The sequence below is a fragment of the Setaria viridis genome, chromosome 9 (assembly GCF_005286985.2).
Source record: "Setaria viridis chromosome 9, Setaria_viridis_v4.0, whole genome shotgun sequence".
NCBI classification, from domain to species: Eukaryota; Viridiplantae; Streptophyta; class Magnoliopsida; order Poales; family Poaceae; genus Setaria; species Setaria viridis.
Genome location: NC_048271.2, coordinates 29,952,891 through 29,969,901, shown reverse-complemented (window position 1 = coordinate 29,969,901; position 17,011 = coordinate 29,952,891). Strand labels below are relative to the sequence as shown.

The 17,011-nt window shown below is 46.9% G+C and overlaps 1 long non-coding RNA gene and 1 pseudogene across 2 annotated transcripts; one reads left to right on the top strand and one right to left on the bottom strand.

Annotated features, from left to right (window-relative positions):
* Positions 1-994: 994 nt before the first annotated feature.
* LOC117839011 (indole-3-glycerol phosphate synthase, chloroplastic-like) lies at positions 995-4,960 on the top strand (annotated as a pseudogene).
* Positions 4,961-6,826: 1,866 nt separating this feature from the next.
* Positions 6,827-9,405, bottom strand: LOC140221469 (uncharacterized). Of its 2 annotated transcripts, XR_011897262.1 has the most exons (4): positions 8,891-9,405; positions 8,697-8,791; positions 8,471-8,602; positions 6,827-7,328 (listed from the first exon to the last, which is right to left on the bottom strand). It is a non-coding gene; the product is annotated as an uncharacterized lncRNA (long non-coding RNA). The 2 variants fall into 2 exon arrangements; XR_011897261.1 differs by having other exon boundaries at positions 8,697-9,394.
* Positions 9,406-17,011: the final 7,606 nt, after the last annotated feature.

Sequence of the window (17,011 nt, the reverse complement as noted above, 5' to 3'; positions counted from 1 at the left end):
TCAATGACACAACAACCATCTGGAAAAAAAAATGTTTGGAGCTCAAAGCTTGGAAGTTGCACTATCTAGAGTTCATTGTCTAAACTGAATGGCAATGACCATTCCCACTCTGAAGACCGTACATTAAGACAATGAACATTGGATAATACTACCTGCATACTGTTGCATACTGAACTTGTACGTTCAAACTGCAACTACAACCTGATGCATGGGCTATCTCTTTCACTTTCAGTAGTCTGAACCCTGGAGTCCGACTCTCAAGACAGTGAACATTGGTCTGACGTTGGCTCAAGATTTTGATGCACTCTATATGTAAATGATGGGCATCAACATGCAAAATGGGATCTATGATACATAGTCAACAATTGAAAGTAGCTCTTTGTCAAGACAAATTCGGTTTGAATATTTGAATTACATCTCAAAGTTTGGAAAGTGGCTGTATGAAAGTGGCTGTTTGACTGACCAAACTGAATGCACAGCAGCCCTTCGTTGATGAGGATGCCGTCCGCTGCCCACCTCCGAAATCTGCGGGAGCCCCTAGGCGTCTACGTCTTCTTCGTAGAACACGAGGACAACATGGCCGTCGTTGCTCGTCTGCGCGGAACCACCCCAGGGGTCGCGGCGTCGCCGTCCTCTGGGTGTTGCTTCCAGCGGGACAGCGGCGTCGTCCTCCCCTGGGCATACGGCGGCGGAATTGGAAACTGCAGTTCCAGATGCAAACATGAAACGCACGGGAAAAAAAAAGAGACGCGCGGGAGGCCGGTGCGTGGAGGGACTCGGGTACAGAATAGCTTATTCTGTACCCTGGGGACCGAATAGCGGAGGCATATATATATATATACATACATATATATATATATATATATAGTGTATATATATATATATACATACATACATATATATATATATATATATATATATATATATATATATATATATATATATATATACACTATATATTTATTCCGTACCCGAGCCCATCGTCAAACCTGCGTCGTCGGACCACATCCTCGGTTTTTTTTTCTTCGGGGTTTTCTTTTTCTCATGGTTGTTTGACCCCGAAACGGATTTAGATCTTGGGCGCACGTCCGTCCGTTCAGTTCCGTCTTCCGCCTTCCCCCATTCCGTTGTCATCGCCGCTCGCTCGCCGACCCCCATCTCCGCACGTCGCAGCTGCCCGCCGGAGCTAGGTCGCCGCCCGCCGGAGATGTTCAATTGTGCGGAGGTGGTGCAGTGGGAGAGCGGGAAGTCCGTCAACGCCATCGCCGCCGCGCAGGGCATCCGGGTCCGCCGCCGCTGCCGCCCGAGCTACCCATCCGAGGGCATCGGCGCCGACAGGGTCGTCCCGCGGACGTCCTCGAGCAGGTCGTCTGGGACAAGGAGGTCGAGGTCTCGCAGCGAAAGGCCCGGGCGCCGCTCCACAGGGTGGCCGAGTCCGCGCGGCGCGCGCCGCTGCCCAGGGACTTCGCCGTGGCCCTCGGCGCCGCGCACCGCCGCAACGGAGGGCTCCCCGCGCACGTCGCCGAGGTCAAGAAGGCGTCGCCCACCAGGGGACTCCGCAGGGACCACTTCAACCCGGTTAGTTGTACCCATAGGCTGAGACTTCTTGGATTTGGATACAGCTGCTGTGCGGAACATTGCGCCCTGCAGCTTGCTTGCCATCTCTGAATCGAAGATTGACTGTGTGTGTGAGTGACCAATGCGATTCTGCAAAATTCTTGACAGGTCGAGATCGCGCAAGCCTACGTGAAGAATGGCGCAGCCTGCTTGAGCATCCTGACTGATGAGAAGCACTTCCTGGTCAGGCATTTGCTTCTTGTTCTTCAACTGATGGAATTTCTTTATTACAGCTCTCTGACATTTTCTGATCCTGTGCATATACGTTCCTCTAGGGGAGCTTTGAGAATCTGGAGACCATACGCAATTCTGGTGTGAATGTAAGTCGATGCAAACATGCTTGCATTGTCTCAAGAATTGAAATATTTTCTTCTGTCTCTCTTGACTTTGACTTAATTTGCCTCTGTGGATATGGTTGTTGTGCCAATGCAGTGCCCTCTACTTTGCAAGGATTTTATCATTGACATCCGGCAAATCTACTATGCACATTCGAAAGGTGCCGATGCGATTCTCCTGATTGCCGCCGTGCTGCCGGACGTTGACATCAAGTACATGCTTCGTGTTTGCAGGAGTCCCAACATGACAGCTCTTGTTGAGGTTAGTAGTCACAAGCTTCTTATCTGTGGGGTATCCTTGTAAACTAACTTCTTTTAAGCTTATATATGCAACTATATTCCACAGCAAATAAAATCTTGGATGACTCTCTATGAGAACTCACAAAAGCAATTTTAATCATGTAAAGCTCGATTGGGTATTCAAGTTGATATATACGCCAACCATTTTACTCTCAAGGATCCCTTGTTTTGCCATTAAAATAAGAAATCTCTGGTGCATGGAAATACCTTTGGACCTGTGTAGTTTGACTTAGATAATTTACATCGTCAGTTCAGCTGATGAACACTCTATTGTTCATGGATCTTATTTACAGGCTGATGTTACGGATTTCAGGTTCTGGTCTGTTACTTTGCTTGGGACACCTTACAGGTGAGATGGCACCTGAACACCATAAAGGAAGAATGCGGCCTCACGGGACTGGACGGTGGGTTCTGATCGGCAGGCGTGGTCCTGTCCGCTCAGATCAGCTTGGGGATGAAGCGATTCGGGAGGAGGAAGGGCACGCGTGGTGATGTGCAGACGGGTCTCCACCTCCAAGTTCCTCATGAACCCCCACCATTGTCTATCGGTATTGTTGTCTAGCTCAATCCTTCAAATCTCCCACCGATTCTATGGGATTTCTTCCAATCGGCTGCTCACACATGGGATTTTTGCTGTATCTGTTCAGCTGCCGACGCCTATCCCCAACCAACGAGTTGCAGGCAACAAACAGACGCCCGACAATGTGCCTCGAAGCCCATACCTGTCCAGCTCCGACCCGAACACCGCCTACAGAGCTCCCCTGTGGCTATGTCCAGGTGTTGAGTGCCAGGACAACTTCTTGCAAACTTCTCCAGGCTCTAAGGTAGAATCTAACTGGTTCCTTGTGCTTTCCCATTGTTACCAGACTGTACTTCAGCTCCTGTTCATTTGTTTGGTCTTTGCCTGAGATGGATCCAGCAACCTATGCAATCCAATATTTCTCCTTCGAAATCAGGATGCAAGTTCAGCCAGGAGTTCTCAACTGGGAGCTCTCTAGTCACTCCATAGTGGAGGTCAGCAACAAGAGCAGAAATAAGATGTATGTGTACTCAACTGGGACTTCATGTTCCTGAATTTCATTCTCTGAAATGCTCAACTGAATCCGTAGTGTCCCTCCTTGGATTCAGGTGAGGTGGTCACCATGATCCTCTCATGTGTATTCAGGATTGTTATGTCTTTCTCTTATTCTGAATTATAGATGTGCTAATCAGAAAACACACTGATGGAGACAGAAAAAAGCTTGATGTAGATGTGGGTTAATATCCATTTGAGAATTATTTCACAACCACAATGGAGACCAGTCATTTTAGATAAGAGTCTGTACTATCCAGTTAACTGATAGAGTGTACTTACAAAAGGTTAGGGTGGACTTCAACAAGGGTTCTGTCAGATCTCAGAGTACATTGTATACTAAGTAGAGTTCAGGTTTCTGCCTTGCTTGGCCCATGTGATTTAGAATACTTTTTTGCATGTTGCCTTATTTACGACTGTCCAATATGTTAGAAAAGATGTATGTGTAATCTAAAAGAAAGGTGTACAATGATCAGTGCTTACTGAATATATGGGATAAACAAGCATGCCTTTGTTCTCATAACATGCAGTGGCGCTGATTCGCTACTCTCTGCTTTTTGTTGTCTGCACTTAATACATGATTCGAGACTACGTATTTCTCTGCTCTCAGTTTCTCTCACTCGTGTGCAGTCGTAAATTATTCTAAATTATCACTCGTGTGCAGTGTGTGGACACTTTTATTGTTGATTCATTCAATACTTGATTTCTCTGTTCTCAATTTTATCTCCCTCACTTGTGCGTAGTCTGGGGACACACAAGGAGGATATTCTGCTGCACCTCCTATCCAGAACTTCAGGTCAAGTTCTTTGAAGTATTACCATGTTCATTTTTTAAACAGATTGATGAGTTTTATTTGTGAAGAGTGAAGATGCGTATCTGCTCAGAATTCAGGTATTCAACATGTTCACTTTTAGAGATGTAAACTATATCTGATTAGGTTTAATTCCTGGGAAACTACTTGTATTCAGATTCTTCAGATGCATAATGATGCTATATTTTTAGACCAATAATAATTCAGATTCTTCACTGAATTATGCTTTTAGCCACTGCACGTAGATGGCTATCCACATTCTGGTCACCTAAACTATGATTGTTATGGATCATGTATTTCTAGTATTATGTATGTTTTAAACTTGGAACAAGTGAGAGACATCAAAGTAGGGAATAATAGCTGCTCCATGTTGCTAATGGAAAATCTATGAATATTTTCTAGTACAAGCTCTGTATACCAGCCACAATATGAAGGAGCATCATGGGGATTTTATTTTCGTTTTACTTCTACTTTTTGCTAATCTGAGTGGTGAAGCGTTCATGTGTAGCAGATTGCAATCCGTGCCAAGAATCTGGAGTCGGAAATGGCACAGCTGCTAAAGATTTAGAGGTGAAGATGCAAAAGTCATAGAAATTGGTGAAATGATTGCAAGCAGCACAGGCAAACTGGACTAGGATTCAGATATTGGTTCTTGGTAGTGTTAGAAAGTTATGTGGTGTTGCCCTTTGGTTCATGTGGCTGAAAACGCTACGCACGGTCTTCTTTTGATTGGAATTATGGAAAAATCGTAGTGTGCATGTTGATTGTATTTCTGAATGCAAGTGATGAGCAATGGACCTCTCCAATCTTTTTATTTGTTTTTTATTCGTAAGGGATGAGATTTTTTTTGTGTGTGGCATTCTAGCCTTGCAACAGTGAGAACTCTGTGATTCATGGTCAAATGCTTATCATTCCTCAGGAAAGTCTATCCAGTATTCCAGTGCAGCGACATGTACAAGACCTACTGGCTCTTTTTACTCCTTGTAATGAACACTAGGTGCTATAATTGTTGTACAATTGTATTACTTATGTCCGGGAGCGTGATGAATCCAGGTTCCTATGTGCAAATGCATAATTATCTGTGATGCTACTACATTGAATCTAGTTGTTAGCACACTACTATTTGCATCCACGGGTTATTCCTTCAGGATAAAAAAATACTACTTTAACACTAGATTGACGCAAAAAATTTGCATCTACATGTCATTACTTGCCACCGGAAAAAAATTATGATCATTTTTTAAGAAGAGCAAACTCAAGGTTCCGAACAAGGTCACTCACATGTCCAATGGTCAGCGCATGAGGCATCAGGCTCAGGCCCACCAGGCAACCTGCGAGCGTGGATGCAGGTTAAAATGGGGAAAAAATCAGTTGCAGTTTTGAGGAATCGAACCTGAGACGAGCGGCCACCTGCGCGCGCCAGGAAAGGGCTGGAGGGGAGCGCTGCGTGTCTGGACATGCAGGGTGGTTCGATCGGAGGAGAGACGCGCGGCGTGGGCGGGGTTCGGGTACCCGAGGTGCCGAATAGCGTGTGTATATATATATATATATATATATATATATATATATATATATATATATATATATATATATATACACGCTATTCGGTACCTAGGGTACCGAATAGTAATTCCGTACCCGAGCTCCTCCCACGTGCACGTCTGTCGCCTGACCGAGCCACCCTGCGCGTCCACTCACGCAGCGCTCCCCTCCGGCCCTTTCCTCGCGCACAAGTGGCCCACCCACTTTTCCAATTTCGGCCTGGTTTGGTTACATGTGCTTATTTTTAGCACCCATCACATCGAATGTTTAGATACTAATTAGGAGTATTAAACGTAGACTATTTAGAAAACCTATTACATAAGTGGAGGCTAAACGGCGAGACGAATCTATTAAGCCTTAGTCCATGATTTGACAATATGTTGCTACAGTAAACATTTGCTAATGATGGATTAATTAGTCTTAATAGATTCGTCTCGCCGTTTAGCTTCCACTTATGTAATGGGTTTTGTAAATAGTCTACGTTTAATACTCATAATTAGTATCTAAACATTCGATGTGATACGTGCTAAAAATAAGCAAAGTAAACCAAACGTCCCCTTCCTCGCGAGAGGAAGCTGGTGCCGCTGCACCTGCCCCCACGCATCCGGATGGTGGAGGTGCTCCTCGACGGCCGCGCGCCGTGCGACGAGGGCAGCAGGGAGGCCCTCGGCTTTCGCACGGCCCCCGCGACGCCGTACGAGTCGTGCAACGCGTCACCGGCCAACTCGTGCTATGTCAGCAGGGAGCTCAACGTCGAGGAGTACTTCCAGGAGTACGCGGCCGGCCCGGCGGACGCCGCGGTGGCGGCCACCACCGGGTCGAGGAGGTCATGGTCCAGGAAGCTCAGGTTTATGCGGCAGCTTAACCTCAGCCTCAAGCTCAAGGCGTCTAAGGCGTACCTCAAGATGATATTCGCTGCCAAGCAGGGGAGCCCCGAGGACATGAACGCTCTCAGATGCGTCTATTTGCGTCAATCTAGTGTGAAAGTAGTATTTTTTTTATCCTTAAAGGAATAACACGTGGTTGCAAATAGTAGTGTGCTAACAAAAAAAAATTATAGAAACCTAGATTCAATGTAGTAGCATCACAGATAATTATGCATTTGCACATAGGAACTTAGATTCAGCATCACACGCTCCCAGACACAAGTAATACAATTGTACATCAATTATAGCACCTAGTGATCATTACTAGGAGTGAAAAGAGCCAGTAGGTCTTGTACATGCAATCGCTGCACTGGAATACTGGACAGACTTTCCTGAGGAATGATAAACATTTGACCATGGATCACAGAGTTCTCGCTGTTGCAAGGCCAGAATGCCACACACAAAAAAAATCTCTATAGAACTGAGCATGCAGGAGCCAATTTAAAGATCCTGAACCTACAATCTAGCCAACGATTGGCATACAACTTCATCATCTGAGAGCTTGTTATGTCTTCCATAGTGCAAACAAAAGTCAAGCATACTCTAATGCAATATTGGAGCTGCAGGCAGATAACGGTAGTATTTATGAACTGGTTGAGCTGTGGCGGCAGCCTAGGATTATTTGGTCACTATGTCCTGTGGCCACATCATCGCTTACTGCTCCATGTTCCACTGCACCCGCAGCGACACCTGATGGATCGGAGATGGTGAAAGTTCAATGTCATCTGCAGGTGAATATGAATTTGTTTCAGAAACACACGTCATGGCTTATATTCAGAGCAGGCAAAAATATTCAGGCAGCCAAAAAACATATGTTTGCTGAATCCAAGTTCCTTTCAGATGCATGTCAGCCACAATACTTTTTTAAATGTAAATCTAAGCTGTTAAAGAAATTGAACTTGGCTCAAGCTTGATTGTAATTTTAGGGGCAAGCTAAGAATGACATTAGAGGCTTGGTTACTAAGGGACAAGGTTGCAGCCTGGCCAAAACCCAACGCACATGAAACTGAAGGTGGCTCAGCATCAACAACCCAACAAATGCAGAGGGCACAGCCTGGATATCAGAAGGCCTCTTTTTTTTACCCTGGCCCAACCAAGAAACTTCTCAGGTCTAAGTAAAATACAGTGATCATATGTTTTTCAACACTTAGTTGCAGCTTACTGCCAGATAAAGTACCGATCGACAACCCACTTGAGCATGATGATTGTGAAACAGACAGTTAACAAATGCAATTGAACATCCTTATGCATACAACATAGTTAAGCAGTATGACCTCTCTCTCTAGGCCCAGAAAACCACCCCATATTAAATTTTGGTGCCATCCTCTCTCATAAAGAAATGATACCAGTGGAGTCCTGTTTGATAACCATCTGTAAGTACTAAGAAATAATCTCGGTAGAACTGATCGACAAATGCAGAGTCATATTCTAGATACTTCAGTTCTTAAGAGAAACAGTTCTTGGCAGATATTGATACTAGTAACAACTTGCAACCTTTATTAGATCAGTCCCTATGCCTCTACGTTAAAGGAACAATCTCTGTTGCAACAGTTCCAAGGTTTCACAAAGAAGTCAAGAATACTTGCACTACTGCTTTTGAGCCTTAGGGGCACAGTTTAAGCAGTAAGTTAGTAGGAGTAATTGTTACAAGAATTGCAATTCTCAAAGACCTGAAGCAGAAGTTAAGTGAATCATGCCCATCTGAAACAGGAATTCAGTGAATCATGCCCATAATGTCAGTTTGGAAACACTAGAATTTCAAGTTGCAGCAGGCCAATTTCCTCTTATAATTCACTCAGCCCCCCTCGTTTCACCCAAACTCACCAGGCTATGGAATTCCAGAAGAAAGAAACAAACCTCTTATTACCTGAATATTTTCGTTGCTGCCGGTTTGGACTCCGAGTACTCAATCGAACCAACTGCCACTGTAAGGTCCTAGTAATCCTGCTTAATGTGGTAGAATTTTTTGCAGGTAGAACACTCGAGGCTTGTAGCATCTCTAGAAAGGAACGAACCGTCAAACCAGGAAGCTGCGCGATAAGCAATTGGCAGGTAAGGTGCGGTGGGACGAAATTCGGAAGGTCAGTGCTTACCCTGACGGATTGCTCACGCTCACGAAGGGGTAGTAGCAGATTGGACACGCCAGCTTGCTCAGCTTCGTCTCTGGCGCCGGTTCGACCAGATGTTCCTGAAAACAAAACCGTGTTTACTTGCCGCGGAGCGTGCGGCCTCTTCGCCTACTCGACGGAATGCATCAGTGAGGCAGGGCAGGTCAGAGGGCACTCACCGCGGCCGCCTCGTCGGGCGTGTCGGCCGTGACGGTAGGTGAGACGCTTGCGCGCAGTTCGAGCCTCCTCGCCGGGGCGCCGCCCCGGCTAGGGCGCGGTGCCGCGGGTGCCGGTTGTTGCCGCGCGGCGCCGCGGGAAGGGGTGGTCGCGGCGCTAGGCGCCGCCATTAGGAGGTTGGGACTTAGGAGAGGTGATGGAGCCCTGGAGCTGGAGGCGTGGCCACGTGGGCGTCGAGGGAGGGCGCTTGTAATCGGGATGCGGATGGACCAATCTCCGGCGGGCAGCCGCGGCAGCCGGAGCGGGTCGGACACCTTGCGGGCGAGGTGCGCTCGCGGTGGAGACCCTAGCGGATGGTGTCTAGGCACTTGGAATCAGGGGCGGATGGAAAGGGGAGCAGCTTCGGCGAGCGGCGACCTAGCTCCGGTGGGCAGCTGCGACGTGCGCAGACGGGGGTCGGTGAGCGAGTAGCGACGGTAACAGAACGGGGGAAGGGTGTGGCGGAACCGCCCAAATTAACCTGACTAAAATGCATTGAAATCGCCTGACACGCGATTATGCACTTTAAGCAAGTCAACTTGGTCGACCGTCGGTTTTCATCCGATTAACCACATAAATAGGATCGAGAAGTATCGCTCACGCGAAGGTGAGTAGCACAGAGGTTACAACATTCCGTCACGACAACATAGTTCAACATTTTATTACATCAGAGTTTTTGAAATTCAGACCGAAATGCGAGGTTCGAAAGTCAAATAAAACCAGCGGAAGCTAAACGTCGATACATGACAACACGACGGAGCCGATCATGACATCAAAAATTCCTTCCTTCACCGTCCGAGGAGGGATCCCACTCGACTGTCCAGCCTGGAGGGAGCTGGGTAGGCCAAGTGGTACCAGCAACCAAACTATTCACATTACCTAAAAAAGATTAGCCACAACAAGGCTGAGCAACTAGTACTCAGCAAGACTGACCCGTCGGGGTAAAACACGACCAAGACCTAGACATGCAAGGCTTTCTGGCTCTGGGTTTTCTTTGCCAAAAGCGTCTAAAGTCAGTCCTTACTTTCAACATTTTAGCTCATGTTCTACGTTCTTTATCTAGTATAGATTAGCAACTTATACTAAACAAGCATGATGTCCAAGCAATTAAAGAACAAGCATCAAGATTAATATCATCATCATGTTCCATCTTTACTCAGTGCAGAATAGCGATAAAGTAGTCCCAAACTGTGAGAGGTAGATGAATCGATTCAAATTTATTAACCATGCATGGCAAACCTAATCTCATGACATCCGCGCACCACAAAGGGTCGCTTCATTTGTCAGCCGTCCCCATCGATCCCTTAGGCACGTGTCAGGGCCAACTGCCTTTGGCGTGCAATGCTCCACAGTCCCGACCTATTGCTGCACTGTGACCGCACTTGCACCCACATGATGCACAATGGGAACGACGTTCCAAGGACAGCCGGAGGGTATGCCACGTCCCAGTTCAATCAGGTACTAGGCTTCCCCATCCCATACTAGGCTTCCCCATCCCATACTAGGTATGAGATTAGTAGTTTCAAACACTTGATCACGAACGCCGACACGTTTCGACCTTAGTCCATTTTCATTTAGACAGACGGGGCAATCCACCAAGTATGGAACATAAGCCTGACCCCGTCCGTCATCCTTATAGTTGCGACATAACTGAAACATTCAACTCCTATAACTCGCGAGTGACAGGAAATCACTCGACTTTTACACGGACCTATTAAGCATTGCAACTACTCGACCTTAGCAACTAGTATTCAAATCAAGGTACTAAGTTCATGTATCTACGGTTCCAATCAACTCCTACCAATGTAAATGCACAATCATAAGCATCAATAAGTGGCATAAAAGTAAAGCAAGGAATTCATGCACCGGGGCTTGCCTTCAGGAAAAGTTAGTGGGTCCTCGGGATCTTGCTCCGGTTCGGACTCTCCTTCGAAGGGGTGAAGCTCCTCAACGGGGTCTTCTTCCGGTGCCGGGTGGAGCTCGTAAGTTCCGTCGGCGAGATTTAACTCTACACGAAAATGCAATGCAAGGGTTACACGTGCTCTGGCGCGCGGGCGTCGAGGCTCCCTTCGGGCAGCCAGCCCGACCAGCTTTGGGGAGATCTTTCTCCCAATTTTTTTTAACACAACCTCCAAAACTCCTTTAAACAAACTTGCACAACTCTGGACGTCCTTTGAACTTCGTTTAAGGTGTCGGTTTAGATTGTGAAAGGATTCGAAGATATTTCATGCCAAAGTTAGCCAAAAATCTGGAATCCCAGACTTAGGATTTTAAGGTATTAGGGGTGAGTTGACTGTTTTACCGCACTTCGATCGGGGTTTTGAACAGGTTCGGGCCCGATTTGGACATGGGTTTGTGTAACAAAGTTGGAACACACTCTAGGTACTACAACTTTCATTCAGGCCCTGACTTGAGTTTAGATAGGAATTTGTGAGATAAAAGCTTGCAAATATGAAGGAAAACTCGAATTCCAGGACTCGAGAGGCTTTTAGGGTTCCTTAGTAAACCAATTTTGGATTGCTGTTTTTAACTCCCTTCCGCTCCGAATTAGTCAAAGTGTCTTTAACAAAAGTTGTTTGAATTAAAAAGTTTTAAAACTCTTATTTGGGCAGAAACTTAAGTTTGTATATAAAATTTCAAGCTTTATTTCAAACTCCAAAAAGAGCTTCTTAGGGTTATAAAGGTCATTTCACTTCTTTAATTAGGGATTTATCACCAGTTTATAGTTAAAAGCACTTAATTTAGGTAGAGTTGTTACAGCCTACCCCCCTTAAGGGAATCTTGCCCCAAGATTCAAGTGAAGAAGGAACTAGTCTGGCTGGTGCAACGTACCTCCCTGCTCGAAAAGAAAACCGTGGAAGTTAGCGTTGAGATACTCTTCCGTCTCCCATGTTGCTTCATCTTCCGTGTGGTTACTCCACTGAATTTTGTACATTTTTACCATCTGCCGACGAGTATGCCTTTCCTTCCAGTCGAGGATCTGAACAGGATACTCCTTATATGATAAATCGGGTTCGATCTCCAATTCTTCCGGGGCAATGATTTCAGTTGGAACCCGGATGCACTTCTTGAGTTGCGAGACATGGAAAACATCGTGTATCGCTGCGATCTTCTCTGGAAGTTTAATTCGATACGCTATGGGTCCACACACCTCTACGATCTCATAGGGACCAATATAGCACGGAGCTAACTTTCCCTTTACTCCAAAACGTAGTACGCCTTTGGTCGGTGAAACCCGTAGGTATACAAAATCCCCAACCTTAAATTGGATGGGTCTTCTTCTTTGATCGGAATAGCTCTTCTGTCGAGACTAGGCGGCCTAGAGATTTTCGTGGATAACTCTCACTTTTTCTTTGGCCTCCATGACCAGGTCAGGTCCATACACCGTTCGCTCTCCGGGTTGCGACCAGCTTAGTGGGGTTCGGCATCTATGTCCATACAAGGCCTCGAAAGGTGCCATTTTTAGGCTAGCTTGGTAACTATTGTTGTAGGAAAATTCTGCTAATGGCAAACACTTGTCCCAGTTCTTGTCATAATGAATAGCACAGGCGTGTAACATATCTTCCAAAATCTGATTAACCCTTTCAGTTTGCCCATCGGTCTGAGGATGATATGTGGAACTACGGATCAATTTAGTGCCAAGTGAAAACTGCAACTGCTCCCAAAAGCGTGCTACAAACTGACTACCTCGATCAGAGATGATCGTTTTAGGTACACCATGCAAGGAAACAATCCGATCAAGGTACAGTTCTGCATATTTCTGTATGGCGTGGGTGGTGTGTACTGGAAGGAAATGTGCTGTTTTGGTTAGTCGGTCTACTATAACCCATATGGAGTCATGCTTGCGGGAGGTATTGGGTAGTCCGACTATAAAGTCCATGCTTATGTCTTCCCATTTCCACGAGGGAATAGGCAGCAGCTGCAAGGGGCCAGCTACCCTCAAGTGGCTTGCCTTAACTCGCTGACAGGTATCACACTCTGAAACATATCGTGCAATGTCAGATTTCATCCCACTCCACCAGAAATTTTGTCGGAGGTCGTGATACATCTTGGTACTACCAGGGTGAATCGAGAACTTGGAAAGGTGTGCTTCGTCCAGAATTTGTTTCTTAAGCTCGGGATCATTTGGAACTACAAGTCGAGCTTCATAATGTACCACTCCTTTCCAATCCTGTCGGAAACGTTTATATCCCTCATCCTCCTGTGCAAGTTTCCCTTTGATAAGGTTTATCTCTTTGTCCTCTAGCTGTGCTAGAATTATTTGGTCAAGCAGGGTGGGCTCCAGAGAAATATGACTTAAGGTGCCGTGGGGAACAATTTCCAAGTTGAGTTTAGCCATTTTGTGACACAGGGTCTCGGCATAATTAACCGCCGATAAGTAGTTACAATGAATCTTGCGGCTGAGGGCATCTGCAACTACGTTGGCTTTACCTGGGTGATAAAGCACTTCTAGGTCATAATCCTTGATTAATTCTAGCCATCTCCTCTGACGCATGTTGAGGTCTGCTTGCGTGAATATATACTTAAGGCTCTTGTGATCTGTGTAGATGTTGCATCGGGTTCCCATGAGATAATGCCTCCATATTTTCAGAGCATGAACGACTGCTGCTAACTCGAGATCATGAGTAGGGTAATTCAACTCATGTGGCCGTAACGCTCGCGAGGCATAGGCAATGACTCGGCTGTCTTGCATAAGAACACAACCAAGTCCAGTGCCAGAGGCATCGCAATACACGTCAAATGGCCTAGTGGTGTCGGGCTGAGCTAAAACTGGCGCAGAAATCAATAATTGTCTCAAGGTGTGGAAAGCTTCTTCACATTTGTCGCTCCACACAAACTTACTTCCTTTCTTCAGCAGTTCCGTCATTGGCTTAGCTATTTTTGAGAAGTCAGGGATGAAGCGACGGTAGTAACCGGCTAAACCAAGAAAACTTCGAATCTGATGAACTGAAGTGGGCGGCTTCCAATCCATTACTTCTTGCACTTTGCTTGGATCTACTGCTATACCGATTCTGGATATGGTGTGTCCCAAGAATTTAACACTGTCCAGCCAGAAGTCACACTTAGAGAATTTGGCATAGAGTTGGTGGTCTCTTAAACATTGGAGTACAGTATGTAGGTGCTCTGCATGTTCTTCCTCATTCTTCGCGTACACCAAGATATCGTCAATGAATACCACGACGAATTTGTCGAGTTCGGGCATAAACACCGAATTCATGAGATACATGAAATAAGCTAGTGCATTAGTAAGCCCAAATGACATGACTAAGTACTCGTAGAGTCCATATCGTGTAGAAAAGGCAGTCTTTGGAATGTCGCACGGGTGGATCTTGATTTGATGGTAGCCAGAACGGAGGTCAATTTTGAAAAACACTCTAGCTCCAGCTAACTGATCGAACAGAACATCAATGCGGGGTAGTGGGTACTTGTTCTTTATCGTCACCGCATTGAGAGGTCGGTAGTCCACACACATACGCAGACTATCGTCCTTCTTTTTCACAAACAAGGCGGAGCAACCCCAAGGTGATGTATTTGGGCGAATAAAACCCTTTTCCAACAATTCATGCAACTAAGTTTTCATTTCTGCCAGTTCGGCTGGTGGCATCCGGTATGGTCTCTTTGAAATTGGGGCAGTACCTGGTTGCAACTCAATGGCAAACTCGATATCTCTCTTAGGCGGCATACCCGGCAAATCATCTGGAAACACATCCGGATACTCGCATACCACTGGAATATCTTCCAACCGGGCTTCAGACACGGGATAGGCACAAGAAGTTTGGCACTCTCGGGGAGGTAAGTGTATAGTTGAGCTACCATACTTGGGTGAATTTATATGGATTGCCCTGGCAGGGATATCTAGGGTCACTCGGTGTCGGGTCATCCAATCCATACCCAAGATAACATCTATTCCTTCTATCCCAAGGGTAAGTAGGTCTTCCTTAAGAAGGGTTCTCCCTAACTGGATAGGTACTCTGCGGCTCACTTGGTGTGAAGCTACCTTTCCACCCGGGGTAGAGATTATGTAGGTACCTTTGGTGTGACAGAAATCTAACCCACACTTAGCACTGATTCTAGTCCCAATGAAACTATGAGATGCTCCTGAATCAAACAGAATAAGGACGGGTTGGTCATAGATAGAAAAGGTACCCGTCATCACTGGTGCACCCTCTGGAAGTTCAGCAAGGGTGGTGAAGTTCAGCCGGTCTTGTCGGACTTGAACCTTCGGCTTCTTCCCCTTGTTGCCTAGCGTATTGCTCTAACCGGGTCGTTGATTCTTGTTGCGGGGGCAGTCCTTGGCAAAGTGTCCTGGGTTCCCGCAGGTGAAACAGCGGTTTCCAGTGACTGGGCGCGGCGGCATCGGAAGACCAGGTCAGGGCCCTTGCGGCTAGAATCCGGGGAAACGAGGTGCTGCCTGCAGTGGAGGTCGAGCAACCCATCTCCCAGGCTGTGCGGGCCTACGAGGCGCTTGTGGGGGAACCATTCTGTATTTTTGGGCAGGCGGGCCGGGTGCCGGCATTGGGGCCTTCCTCTTCATGTCAGCCTTGAGGGCCCTCATGCAATCTTCCTGGGAAATTGCCAGGTTCACCAGTTCATTGTAGGAATCCACTTTGATGGGATTCAGCCTTTCCTTGAGCTCCAAACTCAAGCCTCTACGGAAACGGTCCCTCTTCTTCTCATCGAAGTCCGCATGAGGCATAGTGACACAGGTCATTGAAAGCCTGCGCATAGTGCAGGACATCGCAGCCTCCCTGGGTGAGAGCCAGGAACTCATTGAGCTTGCGCTCCAGAAGACCCTCAGGGATGTGATGGCCCCTGAACGCCGTCTTGAATTCCTCCCAACCGACGACGTGGTCGGCCGGCTGCATGGCATGGTAGTGTTCCTACCACAGGAGAGCAGAACCATGCAATTGTTGCGCGGCGAACCGAACCTTGTTCTTATCCGGGCAATGGGCGGTGAGAAGGGAGAACTTGGACTCGATAGCGCGAATCCAGGCATCGGTGTCAAGCGGGTCCTCCGTCTTGTGAAACAGAGGAGGCTGGGTCCCCAGAAAATCCTCGTAGCGAGCAACATGGGGCTGTTGATGGGCCCTTCCTCCCTGGGGCGGCTGCTGCTGCCCCTGAGCGATGTGCCTCAACAGCTCGGTTTGAGCTGCCAAGATCGACTCGAGGGTGGTCGGAGGCGGAGGTGGGGGAGGCACCTCGCTGCCACTGGGAACGGAGCCGGAGCGTGTGCGATGCGCCATCTGCAAGATTCACCTTTCCATTAGTCACATAGCCCCAAAATCTTGTTTAACCATCAGGAAACATTATGTGCGGAAAGGATAAACGCTAGTCTTGCCGATGGTGCAAAAGCAACAATCTACTTTATTGAGCAGGTGCATATCTCTTCTTTGAAGGGCACATGGTTCTCATCCTTAAGCGAGGGTTAGCATATGTCGTTCACAACCACTTTCATGTTACGCTTGTTGACCGAAAAGGAAGGGAAAGAGGTCATTTAGATGTTCTAGCAGGTTGCTGTCCAGCTGATTTTTCAGCAAGCTGAGCAGTGGGATTTTGGCTCTAGCGGGCGTTTGACAGATCCGAAGGAGTTGAAACTTTACGAGTAGCTAGGATGGAAGTTTTCGCACAACTTTGGTACACGAACTTTGGCTCAAAAACGAGTGGAGATAGGGGTAAAACTGAGGAGAAACCGTCACTGCAATTCTGCCATAATTTTCAGACATTACACCAGAGGTAGCAATGACAATCCTACATAGCATCAGTTTCAACATCCCAAATACTCAACTCAAGCTAACCTATTCCATCACTGGCCAAAATATAGGTCACCGAGGAGTAAAAACAAAAGAGAACCGCTCAACAACCAGCCAACACAACTAGAAGTCGTCGAGGTTGCCCACGGAGGCAAAGCTAAGGACTGGAGAGTGAGCATCACCAACTGGAGGCTGCGGAGAGGCATCCTCATAGTCCATGCTCGAAAAGCCCTCGATCTCCTCGGGCTCCTCCTCCTGGGCCATCGGCTCATCCTGCTGCACCTCTAAGGCGTGGATGGCATTAAGCTCATCGTGATGCTCCTGCAGGTGCTC